This window comes from Teleopsis dalmanni, chromosome 1, assembly GCF_002237135.1.
Source record: "Teleopsis dalmanni isolate 2A chromosome 1, ASM223713v2, whole genome shotgun sequence".
NCBI classification, from domain to species: Eukaryota; Metazoa; Arthropoda; class Insecta; order Diptera; family Diopsidae; genus Teleopsis; species Teleopsis dalmanni.
The window spans coordinates 80,922,383-80,938,556 of NC_051846.1; the positions used below are offsets into that span (position 1 = coordinate 80,922,383).

The 16,174-nt window shown below is 29.1% G+C and overlaps 1 long non-coding RNA gene across 1 annotated transcript; it reads left to right on the forward strand.

Annotated features, from left to right (window-relative positions):
* The first annotated feature begins 493 nt into the window (after nucleotides 1-493).
* On the forward strand, nucleotides 494-4,794 carry LOC119672911. The gene is made up of 3 exons (XR_005251969.1): nucleotides 494-596; nucleotides 2,626-2,884; nucleotides 4,602-4,794. It is a non-coding gene; the product is annotated as an uncharacterized LOC119672911 (long non-coding RNA).
* The last annotated feature ends 11,380 nt before the right edge of the window (nucleotides 4,795-16,174 follow it).

Genomic DNA, 16,174 nt, shown 5'->3' on the forward strand with positions numbered 1-16,174 from the left:
AGGCTTTAAATTAAAGCTTCAATTATAAATTATTTTTTATAGCTAAATATTAGTGTAACAATGTTCAGTAGTTTTGCTCCGCCACTGTCTTAACACTGCATTCAACAACTAATGTTGTTTCTGTTTATATTTTGTTGTCGTTTTCCCCAAATAAGAAAATTGGTTTCCATAAAGCAAATGCAGAATTCAGTTCACTTCTGTGGCTCGACGAGTGTGGAGCATTGGTTTAAAGTTCGGTTCTCGTTTAGTAGCAGAAGTGTATAATAAAGAGATGAAATTAAAAAAATCATTAATTAATTGTTGTTTTGTTTGTATACTGCCATATATTGTAACAAAATAAAATTTCTATTGTGGTTTGTTTTTGCAAATAAACAAAAAAACATTGATTTTAAAAGTAAAACCAGTTAAAAAAAGTTTAGTGAATCGAATTTTATAAAAAAAAGTTTTATAAATAAAATTCAAGTAAAATTTAAAACGTTTTCAACTAATTTTCCGAAAAATACACAATATAATTATAATAAATATTATTTTTACGTCGTTAATTAAAGGAAAACTTTTTTCCTATTTGCTACGAAAACAAAAAGCAAAGCAAAAAAGTAAGTGTAAAAACAACAACAACAACAACGCCATAAGAAAACAATAATGCAGAAATCAGCTGTGTACCCAGTGTTACATTACCAGCACTGTGTGTTGCTCCCCCCTGTTCGCTCTTCCTAACAATACGAACTACTTTGTTTTGTTTTTTTTATGGCTTTTTTTCATTTTGTGATTTTGTTTATATTCGCATATATTGTGAAATATTACATTCAAGTTGTTTGAATATCTTCCAGCTTTTAGCCTGATTTACGAAGCTTTGTATTTCGTTAAGAAATTACAGGAAGCAAAATGAAACCTGAATGCATAATTTATTTAATAAACAATTTGAAATTTTTATGAAGTTATAAAGATTAAAATAATGTTAAATATTGATTTTCAATAGGTAATTTCAATTGTTTAAGTAATGCAGACCACAATGAATATGTTTTTATTTCGATACAGGGTCTATAGAAACGCAGGGTCAGTTTCATCAATAATTTTAAAAATCATTGCTATGATGTGATGTGAATTTATTTGGTAGTGACTTCGTTTAAACCAAAATAAAATAATTTATAAATTAGCCAAATAAATATATAACCATATATATATATATACATATATATATCTACATATGTATAAATTTGGCGATGGTTTTACATAAAGAAAATATCCTGTGTGTGAGCTGTCCATATCTTTTCAAATAAAGCCCTCGTCATAAATTTTAATTAAATTGCTCGCATTAAGACTGAAACTAGTCATTTCTAGGACAAACTTCTCTAGCTGATTGTTTTTTTTACTTTTTTCTTATGATCCGTTTATGTCAAGGCCTAGGAGACGAAATCCATAATTATGTTACATTAAACTGTGACTGTTCACAATTTAAAGATTACTCCGATATAAAGAGATTTTATATCTCTTATATAAAATACTCCGATTTTATATTATTTTAATTAATTGAATTTCTGGCTGACCATACAGCTTTTTCGAGTATTGCCAAATATCCATCATCTGGTCTTGGAATTATTTCGTATATTTAATTATTCGTAAATAATTTTTTGAGAGTGCAAGTGCCAGGAATCGAACTCGTGTCCTGCCAAATTTTAAGCTCAGAGTCAGTGCTCTTAACCAACTGAACCAAAGTCATACTTGACTTTTAAGTTCATATATTGGCTGTATATATTGTTAATTGGCTGTGAAAGTTTTCACTTGCTGTGTTTATATTAGAACGAAATCATAAACTAGCTATAGAATAATTTAATTATTTAATTATATTTTAATTTTTAATTGTTAAATTTTAATACTATTCTGTTTGTAGAGATATTATTTGTTGCTTGATTTATATATTCTTTCTTATGTATAGAACCTAATCTAGGAACGTAGTACTGAGGAAGTCACGCTAATATTACTCCACGAGTCGCACGGGCGAGATGAATATTTTGTGAATATAAGTTACTGCGATAGTAATTTGAAATGTCATTTAAGGACGTGTGCGAGTTAGGCTAAGTTGATGCTAAACCAAATGGGAGATTTTTTGGGATTTTTTGCACTGCACACATTTAGCCATTTATCAACACGTATCGACACATCACTACATTATCGGCACAACTTAGTATTTCCCTCATTTAGAACGCAACTTAGCCTAACTCGCACACGACCTAAATATGTATGTCATTTTGTTGTATTTAAAATTTCGAATATTTTTTATACTTGACCTATTCAAAAGAAATTATATTATGTATTTATTAATTTATTAAAATTAATAAAAAAACATTTTGGGAAAAATTTGGTAGTTCGGATTAATTCTTCTAGTTCAGAATATGCTTAACTTATCTACTTAGCGTCATTCTCAATGGGTACCTATTTTACAGTCTTAAATTCTGAAGGTACCGGAAAAAAAGTTTGAATTTAAACTATTGAGCTAAGTGTTACTGTATGTTTAATAATTTATATTTATATAAAAGTTATTAATTATATATAGTAGTTTATAGTAGTATGTATGTTTTTATTATAAATATTATTTTTAATATTATTATATCAATATAATTGCAGAGATTGCAGCCGTCCTATAAAATTTCTGAACTAAATAATATTCAATAATATAACACACTTCGAAATTATATTTAATCAAAAATACAGAAACAATTTACGGATTATCTTCAACGCGATTTGGATTAATAAGTTAAATAACAAAGAAAAAAATTACGATGCCATTCATTTCAAAAGATTGGCGTTCACCAGGTGAAGCGTGGGTCAAAACCGACGAGGGATGGGAAAGGCTTAAAGTACTGGAGTGTGGTAAAAGAAAAAGGTAATTAATTACATAAGTAATACCCTTTGTTCTAACTATGATATTATAATATTTTTTATTTAATACACTGTGAAAATATATCATTTGTATAAGTTTATTTAACTTTCTGATATCAGAAATAAGCAATTTTAGATAAAAAGTAGACACAATTTTTTTTTATTATTGACATTATTTCAATAGACGAGCAATTCAATAAGTACTGAAATTTATGCAATAGTAAAAACTATTCTAAACGTAATCATTGCTTTACGTTTGAATTTCGATTAATATAAAATAGTAAGTTGATTATACCGGTGATACTAATGATCCACTTACGCCTATAATTCCATTAATTGCCGTATAAGAACCTTTGCCAAAGCCTAGAATGTTCCTTAAAGGAAGGTTCCAGAGCTGGTCAAGATCCTTGAGCCTGTGAGCATAGTCAAAAGAAACGGCGCATACGCTGGACCGTAACACAGCAGATGTGAGGAACTTTCATCATCCATATGAAATAGTATCTTATTAATAAAATTTTTGGTGTTTTGATATGCTCGAGTTTTTATATTTTTACAAAAATCTAAAGATTGTTTATTAGAATTTGACTACTATATGAATAAGAAACTACTATGCATATTCTTTGTGACTCTACACTTTTAATAACGCATAGAAGAAATATCGAATTTCAGTCTCCAGAACAGATTAGGAGTTCTTCTCTAGATCTTCTGGACTTCGTTCACAAAGCTTTATAGGGCTTTGTGTAATTATTAGTGAAATTGGTATAATTTCATAATAATAAAATAATATTAGAATATGACATTATTGTTTTAGTAATATTTCTAAATTTTATTGTATTAGCTTTAGTGAGTGCACGATTATTCATTGTGTTAGCTTTTTACTTGTGTTACAGTGTGACGAAGTACTTAAATCTATCTATGTATATATCTATGTATATATATTATCATTGTATATTATGAAATATAAGTTATATTGTGTGGTGTATATATTTTTTAAAATTTTGCGGTTTTAAATTTTTACTAAAAATATATTATATTATAAATATTATACATTATATTAATCTGTCGACAGTGGATACACTTGGCGTCAAACTTTTCATTCATTCTTGGATTTACTTTTGATTCATGAAACCCGTTAAAATGCAAGTGCAAAGTATTAACCGTTTGTTTTATTTACTTATGTTTATTTGACATTTATTTATGTCAAATACGTGTTCTAATAGTTTTTTTATAAGACATGATCTTAAATTCAACTAATATAAGGCGTATTCGGTGGCTCGCAAGTACGGCAAAAAACAGCAAGTTGTTGGCCTATGCAGGCCTATACTGGCCGCAATGTATGCAAAACAACAACACTATTTTCTCTACCTCGGCCAGCATAGTTATGCGGGCCAACCACATCGGCCAGTAAAAAAAAAAATGTTACCAACGCAATAAGCGAACTATTGTGAACCTTCATTGAAAATTCCAACGAATAGTGCAATCAAATGTCAAAAATTGAGGAAATAAAAATTCAAACAGAATTCAAAAATTTGAAAAATCTTGAAAAGTAACGAAGAAATAATAAGAATGGAGAAATCGTAAGTATTAAGCACATTGAATTTTTTATTATGTTAGTTATTACCAAGTAACATTTATTTTATTTCATTTAATTTGTAGTTTACATACGTAAAATTAATAAACAAACATAATTTTTGAAGTTTTTCTAAAAAATTTTTTTATAGAAATACACGCAAACTATGGACCACAAAGGAAACGAAGTGTTTTCTAGAGTGCTACTTGACACGAACATTCATAACATTTAAAAAATTCGTGAAATAACTTGCATCCCTCGGCCGCTGCAAAACGTTGCTTTCTTCTCCCAACATCGTCAGTACCTACAAAAATTTACTTATCTTAGTGTTTTATTTTTAAATTTCCAATATTCTTACCATTCCTTTTGATTCCGTGTTCATTTTAATTTTATAATATTTTTATATAAATATATTTGATTTATATGCACATATACAAAATTTGCTGTTTGTCAAAACAAAACATTTGACAGTGATGCCAATGACTCGCGTGGCCAACATAGGCCAACATGCATTTTTTGCCGTACTTGCGAGCCACCGAAAAGGCCTATAGTTTAGAGTAACGCCAAGCTATAAGCCAAGAATAGAGTTTATCTTGTGAATATAAAGTTGTCGTTCTTAATGAGTGAATAGTTACTTCTTGACGTTTTCTTTAGGCGTGAGGATTGTGTATTGTGTAGGATTGTGTAGTTTAGTGTACACAAAGTCTCAGCGATTAAAATTAGGTTTTAAAACAATTACTTTAGGTATCCATTAATGCAAATAATTTTAAATTGAAAAATCTTTGTTTTCTATATTGGTCAACAAAATTATTTATTTCTAATATACTACCGGCCCCTAAATAATATTTGTACCTAGCATCCACATGCGTAATCTCTCACAGCAAAGTATTATTCAGTTATTATATAGTTATATTATTATTCAGTGTATAAAGAATTTGAAATTTATAAATAATATCACTGCAAGAGTTTTTGGCAAAATAGTTAACGCATGTCATCTACAAAGCACTATTCGTACTTAGTAATCCGAGTGACTTTTTTCTGTTCTCGAAGTTAAAATTAACAAAACGTTTGAAACTAATTACATCCATAAAAAAAAATTTTTGAATGCTGGATCAGGTCCGTTTGACGAGAATAATGGTATCCGTTAGGATTGAATACTTCCATGCTTTTATTTGACAATAGATGCAATTATAAGAAACTCGAATAAAAAGTTTTTTCTTTTGAAAAATTAAAAGATCTGAAGTATCCTGACAAAACTTAGTTACGTAAGCTTAGTTTAGCAGTACAATATGTAACCCTTAAGCACAAATACCAAGATAACTGGCTTAAATACATGCGCGAAAAAAATCAAAGTTTCAAAAAGTGACTAAAACATTGTGTGATCATCGGGTTTAACGAAAAATATCTCCGATGGTATTAATATAGAATGTGTAAAATATACACACTACCTTGGAAGCAATGTTATAAATAAAAGTGATGCAGACAAAGATGTAGTAGCACGCTTAAGTATGGCAAAAGCTGCTTTTAATTAACTCTCGAATCTCTGACAGTCCAGTCAAATAACTCTGACAACATACCTGCACCTGTTGAACTCAAACATTGAATCAATTTTTTATGTGTGTGAAATGTAAAAGAGTTTTAGGTAAATACATAATTGCCTACAAGTCTTTATTAACAAATGTATGCGTCGCATTCTTAAAATACGGTTGGTCAGAGAGAATTTCCAATATGAACTTGTAGAATCTGGCCAACCCTATCGCAAGGTACATATGTAATCCGAAAACGTAAGACCGGTAAACCACGTACCTAGGCAGGTATTGCAGTAGAATCCACAGGGCAGTTCCGTCAGAATATTGCGTCGTACTGTCGGTAAAGAAATTGATGATGCCGGATATACATAGAATGATGCCATCAGAACAAACAGAATACGATTTAGATCGATAGTGGAGGCTCTATGCTCTAGTAGGAGATAGTGAGGTAATAAGTAAATGAGTAAATTATAGAAACATTACACGTAAATGTCAGAGAAACTTATATATATCTTCTGTGCTGACAACGTAACCTCGTTTAAAACATAAACAATGGTTATCTAGTTGGTTTAAGTTTTTATTAATTGTTCTTTTGAATCATATTCTACTAGTCTACGTGCATTGTTTTTAGCTGCAATTGTTTTTATTAACGTATATATCACATAATCAAAAAATGTTGAACAGTTGTTTTATTATCACTAAAAATATTGATTTTGTCGATTTAAAAATAATATATCTTTGTTGGTTAGAAATGGAATAACTGTTTTACTAAACAATAAAGCAGTCTGAATTTCACATCAGGGAAGTTAGTTTTTTTGTCATATTTTGTTCTTTATTCATACATGCTTTATTTATAATTAAATATGTTATTTATTACAAATGCATATATAAGAGCTTTATATCTTTAGAACATCATTGACTAAGATTATCATATTATCTCAGTCAGAGCTTAACTCCATTCAATGGGTAGAAAGTATACTGCTGTCTGCCGATTTATGATCAAATAATCTGTACCAGAGATTATTAAATTCATATTTAACATTATACAAAATTATTATCTCAGTCAGTTCTTAACTCCATTCAATGGGTAGAAATTATACTGCAGTCTGCAGACTTATGATCAATTGATCTGTAATAATACCAGAGATTAAAGATTTCGTATTCATATTTCTACATTATAAAAAATTTATAAAATTTATAAATTTATATTTTTAATAATTGTAAGTAAATTTTGTTTTTTGGAATAATACGTCCATTGGAGATCACATTTATTGAACTAAATAGCTTTTTCGAGCAGATGTATCTAACTTTTTTAGAGTTGAAGTATCTGATATAAAATATGGTTATTTTTTTTTTATAAAGATTGTTTTTAATTTTTCAAAATAAGTTTTGCATGCAGTTAAACACAAGTCAATAACCATAAATGCTAACAAAAGAAAAAGTTTTAATTGCGACTAAATACGTCACACTTAACGCTTTGCAATTGCACTCACGTATTGCTTATAGTATCTATACTTAGTATCTTTTGTGTCTACGTAAATGTGCATTGCATTTGTGAACGAAATTAATCAGTTATACAATATACTAAAATGCCGACGACCACATTAAGGTTAACGTATTTACGAGCCATCAACTCAAATCATCTTCGACATTAACCATTATTTCATTAATGCTATTGGCCATCAGAAGATGACAGGGCTTTTACTTTTCGTACGATTTTCTATGTAAGTACAATAAATTGTGAAAAAAATTAACACAATTTTTTTGTTAAAAATTTATAACAAAAATATTTGTAATAAAAGAGAAATTGGTTTCAATAATTTTACTATCTGAAATTGCTGGAGAGGGAAAAATTAACCTAAACGCATTTTGATTAAATCTGTAAATGTTTACTTGCCATTGAAGACAGCTCTGAGGTTAATATATATCTGTCATGTATAGATAGATTTTGAAAGGGTTGAGAACTAGTTACCACGACACTACATCCTTTAAGGATTATTGTGACTGTCATGTGTAAATTATGCATCCTAGGAAAAACTAAAAGGGTTCTTTATTAAACACATTTCTTTAAGAGTTTTCATCCCATTTAAAATAAATCTATTCTACTCAAAAATAATATAAAAAATAGTTTATATTACGAAGTGTCTTCATATTTTGGTACTATAAAGAAGTAATATGTGTTTAATTATTTATATAAAAAAATGGCATCTTTTTTAACATTTGGAATTATGGATCTTTTTAAGATAATATGAGAGATGATTCGCTTTAAATATATATACACATTATAGTCTTTATACTATAATACACTATATGAAATGAACTATGTTTTCGTTAATTCTAATGAAATAATTGAACTTTTGAATAAAATATGTATTGATAATGAAGATAATTAAAACGAATCCGATAGAAAATTAACAGATTATATAAATCATTACTATGTCATAAATGTTTAGAATAAAGTGTATTTAAATTACCATTATAACAATACAAATTGTTTCGGTCTTTGTTATATGTTATACAGTCAAACATCCATAACTCGAACTTCTATAACTCGAATCAAAAATAGTGCACCAAGGTTTTAGAGAGCAAATTACATACAATTCTGCTTTCATAACTCGAACTTCTTTAACTCGAATTTCTTTATTACTCGAACACAAACTTTGTTCCGTGCCGATGGGAATATAGGAAATTGCATTCTGTAAGTCGAATTTTTGTTTTTTTTTCCAGCAAACTTGCTATGAACGAATAGATAAACGATTCTACTTAAGATGTTCTTTCTCAAACTCCCTTTCTTCCCCATCAAAAGTAGGGGTGTTTCAAAAATTTCTTAAAATTGTCCTGAAGAAAAAAATCGTTTCAAGAAAATTCTTTTTTAAAGAAACTGGGTTAAAGAGATTCGTAAAGGATTTTTATGGTAAAAACGTTTATCTATTTATTGGTAGTAAGTTACTGAAGATAAAAAATTTTTATATCTTAAAATTTTTATTTACAATTTACAATATTTGAATTGTAACCTTTTATTGATAGAGATTTAAAGATTTAGGATAAAAAGGAGCTTCAACTCTGGAACTCCAAATTTAAATAAAATTGTTGAAAACTCTAAAAAAGATACTTCAGTGTTGCATATATATATATAATATAATTGAATATATAATTTCACTGAATTCTTTGTTCCAAGTATTAAGTATTTACTCCTTATCTGCAACGAGGTTAGCTGCATTATTCCTGCAGATATCAAATCATGGCTTATATAAAATCAAATCAAGGTTTATAGTCTCTCGTTTTTTTTTATTGAAAGACTAAAAATTATTTAAAATAGTTATATATATCAATAAAAAAAGTGTAAATATCTTAATAACGAGGTTCAATAATGTATAGCTTTCGTAACTAATTTATCTGTAAATTTTAAATTATTTATATTATTGCTATAACAAAAATCATACTGAATTTAAAAAATGAGGATACTTTTCACCTAGGTAAAGAACTGAAACTGCAGATAAAAGATATTAAATTTATAGATATAACTTTTATTAAAAGTTTTCTTTATAACTTCAACAAAATATATATATGAATGCAAACTGTAGATTCAACGAGGAGAATGAAAAGTCGGCCACACATGTGCTGTTAGAATGTCCTGTCTTAATGCACATACGGAATAGACTCCTGGGAATGTATACCCTTACAAAAGAGACAATAAAACTCTTTAAAGTAGGTTATAAACTACTTTTTATCGACGCAACAGAAGGGGGCAAAATAAACTCGTCGGTCGCAGTGCCATATACCATAACACAATTAAAATCTTTACAAATTTACTGAAAAGTTATTTATTTGAAATTAATAAATAATAATAAAGATTTTTAGATATTGTACAAATTATCAGCGTTAAATAATTTTTTTGCAGAGATAAACATGGAGTATTTTCACAAGCAAATGCATTACGCTTCGCTGAAAAATATGTTCTGGATTAATTCTTTTTGGAAAATATTAATTAATAAATTTAAATTATATTTTCCATTATTCATCTGTCTATTGCATACTAACTACCCGTATGTGCATGAAAGCGTAAATTATAATTGAAAATACATATATTTTATTGTATTGCAGATACTCGCGCCTCCCATACCGCCTGCCTCGGATATTGTGAGCCAATTTTACCATAGATATTTCACCGAATGGAGTTGCGTGTACAAACTTCACACTTCTTTGCATTTTTGTTTATTCATAACTAATTATATCATTTATATAATAAACTTGATTAATGTATAATATATAGTGTGTATAAGGCACTGTATGATGTATAGGAGATCATAGGAGATATAAATATTCAGTTTTTCGTAAATTCTGTAATTTAGTTTTGGTGCTCACATCCGCATAACTTACTTTACTGTAAAGTGCTTTGGAAAACACTAAATATTTTCTAGAATACCTAGTATTTTACATACATAATAATTATTTGTTTTTGGTAGTACATATTTCACCAATAGATCATCTCTTTGCAACTAAATAGATATTTAAAAGATTTTGAAATTATTCGGTTCGCTTCCCTCACTGAGGTTTAAAGTTGCAAAATCATTTTTGTTTTCCTTTTATCTTTAAGATAATTTAAATTATATATTTTTGAATAATTACAATAATAAAAACCTATTTCTTTATATGTAATTATGCACACCATTCCAAAATGAAAAGCATGTTTTTTTTTTACTAAGAAATATTTTATTTGTATCTCTGACACGCTTGCGATAAGCAGCAAATGTTTTAGATGAATTTCGTCAAATTCTGACCTAATTCCCTAACTTAAAAGCACAAATAATTAAAATTTTCAATAATCTGAAGTCACTGAAGAAATGATTTGGTAATAAAAATTTATGAGTTCTGCTAAGAAGACGTGGTATTTTCGGGAATGCATTTCAGAGATAGTTACTTCAGCCAAACGCTCGAAACAGACGATGACGATTTTCTTGCTCGACTAAATGAGGTTCGTTTTTTCTAGCTGCGCTGTCAATCGCATAGTGCAACACGGAAGTCGTCATTTCTCCGATTTAAAAATAAAATCTCATAAATTTTCATTTCAAAATGTTAACCTAAAATAAGTAAAAATGAAATAAAACTGTCATGCTTTATTTTAAATTATTTACCGAAATTAGAATTTTGAAAAGTGTTTACTTATGCCAAAGATAGCACCGTAATATTATTTTTATTAAGATGTCCATATGTATGTTTTAAATGTACTCTACTAAATTTTTATTTAATATTTCTATATGTCTTTTTTTTTTAATTACTTAAAATCGTATTTTTAACATTACAAAAGTTTATTCAAATTTTTCTTCAAAAATTTATGCTTATATTTAGAAGGCGGATTTTCTATACTTTTTTAATTATTATTTTAGAACTGTTAGCTGGCTCGTTGACTTTTGTCTATTTAAACTGTAAAGAAGTTTTTTTCGTAATTTTATATGCACAGTGACATTCTTAATAGCACACTGCACGTTGCTTATATTTACAAAGTGAATTTTCTAAACTTTTTTAATTATTATTTTAGAGCTGTTAGCTGGCTCATTGACTTTTGTCTATTTAAACTGTAAAGAAGTTTTTTTTGTAGTTTTATATGCAATGTGACATATTTAATATCTGATTTAATTACTTTTGTGCATGATATGGATGATTTTATTTGGACATAGGGTCTTAATTTTGTAATATCTTGTATGCCTTTACATTATTTACGTTGTTTTACAATAAATAACAATGAAAAAAAGAAAGCATTTAAAAGTATAAATTCTATCTTGAAATTGTATCTTGCATCATATATATGAATAGTCACAACACAGATCATTTTAAAAATTTATAATTGTGTATATAATATTATTTTAAATATTGATAAAAATTATTGTTCTTTGATTGGTTCTGGGAAGACAATAGAATAGCATTTTCTTGAGATTTAGGTTATCAGTTGGAGAAATAATAAAATCTATTATTTAAAATGAATAATGGAAAAAAGGCATAGTATCAAAATGCAACACCATAAATGTTTTTACAGACGGAACAAAGATGAAAACGGAAGTTGAGTTTAAGAATGCCGTTTAAACTTCCCGATTATTGCAGCAGAGCACGTGTGTATGGATGAAACAACATACTACTGCATAAATTTCTTTATGGTTAGTCAAGCAACTATTAAAGCAATTAAATCATACTGGTCATCATCCAAAAATGTTTCAGAATGGAAGAAATGTATAGCCAGACTGATCTCCAACCGCAGACTTTATATGTACGGGATTCCTGGTCATAAAGACATAGTGGGAAATATGATAGTCGCAATGCTATTGCTAAAGCCTCTGAAACAGATACATAAACTCTTAGACGAGCGCATGACAAGGTGAAGAAAGGAAAGGTGGAGAAATTTAACCACCTATAGAATAGCTAGGATCAGGTGTAGTCATATATACGACAAAAAGTAGTCTAATGCTATCATCACATCTAAGTTGATGATCCGAATTAAGGAATAATAAACGATCCTGACTACAAGATTCATAATAGAAATTTTGCATTTTTTAATTTTGTATTGTACGAGAGAATCAGAATTACCGAATATTCGGACTAGCGGAGATTTATTATGTATATAACCCTAAGCAGAAAATTCTATATATTAAAAATTGATTATAATCAATTTATTACACTTTAAAATATTCTTTTATACTTAGTATATTAGTTTATTCAGAATATCACTGGAAACCTTGGTAAATGTTTTATTTAAAAATATGAAAATGTGATGTCAACAAATCTGAACTTCTATTTCAAAATTCATTTTTTTCCAATTTCACTACTCGCATGGTGACTTATGGACACTTAATTATCTTAATTAGAATAATGTTATAATATACGTATTAAATTCCTTTCGCTATTTTAATTATATAGTGATTGCAATAAGTATTTTTATATATCACCTTAAAGGAGCTCATTATCGTGAATAAATGAAATGTGATAAAAGCCCGGTTTCATTAGTCGATTGACTTTTTTGAACACCAAGAAAATTTAGTTAGGTTGTTCCAAATTGTTATGACTGTTGTTGCCATCTTTGACTTTGGAACCTAAAATCACTATTTAAAACATGTGATCTCCTTTTTGTAAGCTTGCTCTGTAATTAGTGATGTTTATTTTAAAACTTTCCGATATGCATTTAACATGTATTTAGATTTGTGTACTAACAAAATGCCGGCAATATAGAGAGTTTATACCAGAGTTCGTATTTGCGTACCCATGAGCAGCTCATTTCGGCACATTCTGCTCATGGCTCATGAGCCGGCAAAAAACTCTTTTCATACGATGGCTCACGCTCACGTGCGAGCCCAGCTACAGAGCTCACGCTCACGAGCAAGAGCCACCATTAAGTTATAAATGGGCTCACGCTCGTGAGAAAGTATGAGCTGCGGCTCATGAGATCTCATGCGCCCAATTTAAGATTTTGCTATTATTTTTTTTTGTGAAAACATGTCATTAAAAAGGATTAAAAATATTAATACCTCTAAACTAACTAAAATATGGAAATAATCAAAGTTCCTAAAATAAACAATAAGCAACAAATATATTTTTACTGTTTATTTGTGGAAAATAATATTTTATAAATTTGTTTTTCAAATTCAAATTATTGTTTCATTATATTGTTTTAATATGAAATTATATATTTTCACATATAACGTTTATAAAAATAAATAAAGCAAATAAACTAATAAATCGCTTTTTATTAAACAGTTGAGCTCGTGAGCTTTCGTGTCGTGAGCCCTCATGAGCAGCTCTTCAATATGAGCAACTTGAAGGCTCACGCTGGTGAGCGGCTCTTCAATATGAGCCAATTATGGGCTCACGCTCATGAGCCAATTTTGGGCTCACATAAGAATTGGCTCTTGCTCATGAGCCTGAACTGCTCATGAGTGAGGAAATACGAACCCTGGTTTATACTATAGATTTTTGAATACTTTATTCACGGCGTTGATAAGTATTCAATATAAACATTTTATAAAGATAATTTTTCTAACATTCAAGGATTAAGATCAGAAATAGAAAACATACTGTAGTGCCATCAAATAACTTCTTTCTTAATCAAAGAATAATATTAAAGGATATTAAAGGATTAAATAGTATAATATTATATACTTTAAAATAAAAAATATTAAATTATATTTTCTTGACATATTTTAAGTCGTTATTGTAAAATATTAGATAGGTATATATTAATATAAGTGTCTCTGTATATGTATAATATATGTATATATATGTAAAACTCCATAGAAAATATGAAATATATATTTTATATATATCTTATATATAAAATTAACATTGTCTAAATGTTAGTTACCGTACTCCTCCGAAACGGCTTTACCGATTTTTACCAAATTTTATATGCGTATTCAGTAGGTCTGGGAATCGGCTACTATCTATTTTTCATACCGCTAAAGTGATTAGGGTGTCCCTATCCAGCAAAAATATCTTTATTGCTTTAATAAAAATTTTTTTATTTTTTTGACATAAATTTTTTTATATTTTTAAAAAGAAAACTTGCTATGATATGAAAAGTTGTCTATGAAAATACTAAATTCATAAAGCTGCCCCCTAATTTCTACACTATCGTTGATTCCCAAAATGCTCTCATAAATCATGGGTGGCTGGCAGAAAGAGCCATTAGCAGCAAAAAAACGTGGACGTTGATGAATTAAACTTCAAGATAATACAGACATTGCCAGGCGACTTAATATCATACAAATCGATCGATACAGTTTGTGATACCAACGAAGTTGTGAACTATCCAGCAGAGTTTTTAAACTCACTGGATTTGCCAGGCATGCCACCACACATTTTACGACTGAAAGTTGGATCACCGATTATTTTACTTCGGAATTTGAACCCACCACGGCTATGCAATAGTACGCGATTGGTAATTAAAAAATTGATGAAAAACATTATCGAAGCCACCATTTTGATTGGCAAGTTCCGAAAAGAAAAAGTTTTATTGCCACGAATTCAAAGATTCTCACGGACAAGCCAATTTAATTCAAATGTGTTCAATTTTTTATTAGATTGGCATTTGCAAAGACCATCAATAAGTCACAAGGCCAAACGATGTCTGTTTGCGGTCTTACATATAAAATTTCCATGTCACAATGTTAGTTACCGTACTCCTCCGAAATGGCTTTACCGATTTTTACCAAATTTTATATGTGTATTCAGTAGGTCTGAGAATCGGCTACTATCTATTTTTCATACCGCTAAAGTGATTAGGGAGTCCCTACCCAGCAAAAATATCTTTATTGCTTTAACAAAAAATTTTTTAATTTTTTGACATAAATTTTGTTTATATTTTTGAAAAACAAAAATTTTTTTCTTAATATTTTATGTAACTACGCCAACAAGTACATCGAGCATTACATCCACTTCGTTTCTTCGTCTTCGCCTGGCATGGCAGATGGAAAATGTACTAAAATTTTTTCAAAAGATTTCACTAATGATACTATAACAAATACCGACGGATATCCAATATATCGTCGAAGAAATCCCGATAATAGGGGACAATGGCGGGTGGTGCCGTATTCGCCTCTGCTAAGCAAGACATACAATGCTCATATAAATGTTGCGTTTTGCAGTTCTGTGAAGAACATCAAATATATAAGTATGTCCATAAAGCCAGTGATATGGCTGTGTTTAGAGTAAAAACTCATTTACTAATGTAAATGCTCCTCCAATGAACAAAAACGGTGAAATTACGCTCTACCAAATTGGTCGGTACATCAGTTCCAATGAAGCTGCTTGACGTATCTTCGGTTTTCTAATTCATGAACGGGATCCAGCAGCTGTTCAGTTAGCCGTCCATCTTGAAAACGGTCAGCGTGTATTTTTCACGAACGAGACAGTGATTGATCGTGGTACAAATCCACCTAAATCTACACTCACTGCATTTTTTTAATTGTGTAGTAGTACGGATGATTTTGGTGCCTTTGCAAGAACATTACTCTATTCACAAATACCACGCTATTTCACTTGGGCTCAAACAAAAAAATGGATGCCCCGCAAGCAAGTTTCACCAGTTGATGCATGTCTCAATTTATTTAAATCGAACGCTTATTTACAGTTAATCCAAGACACACTGAGTGCTTTTATCTTCGACTGTTGTTGGTTAATGTTACTTGCCCATTATCATTATTATTATTTA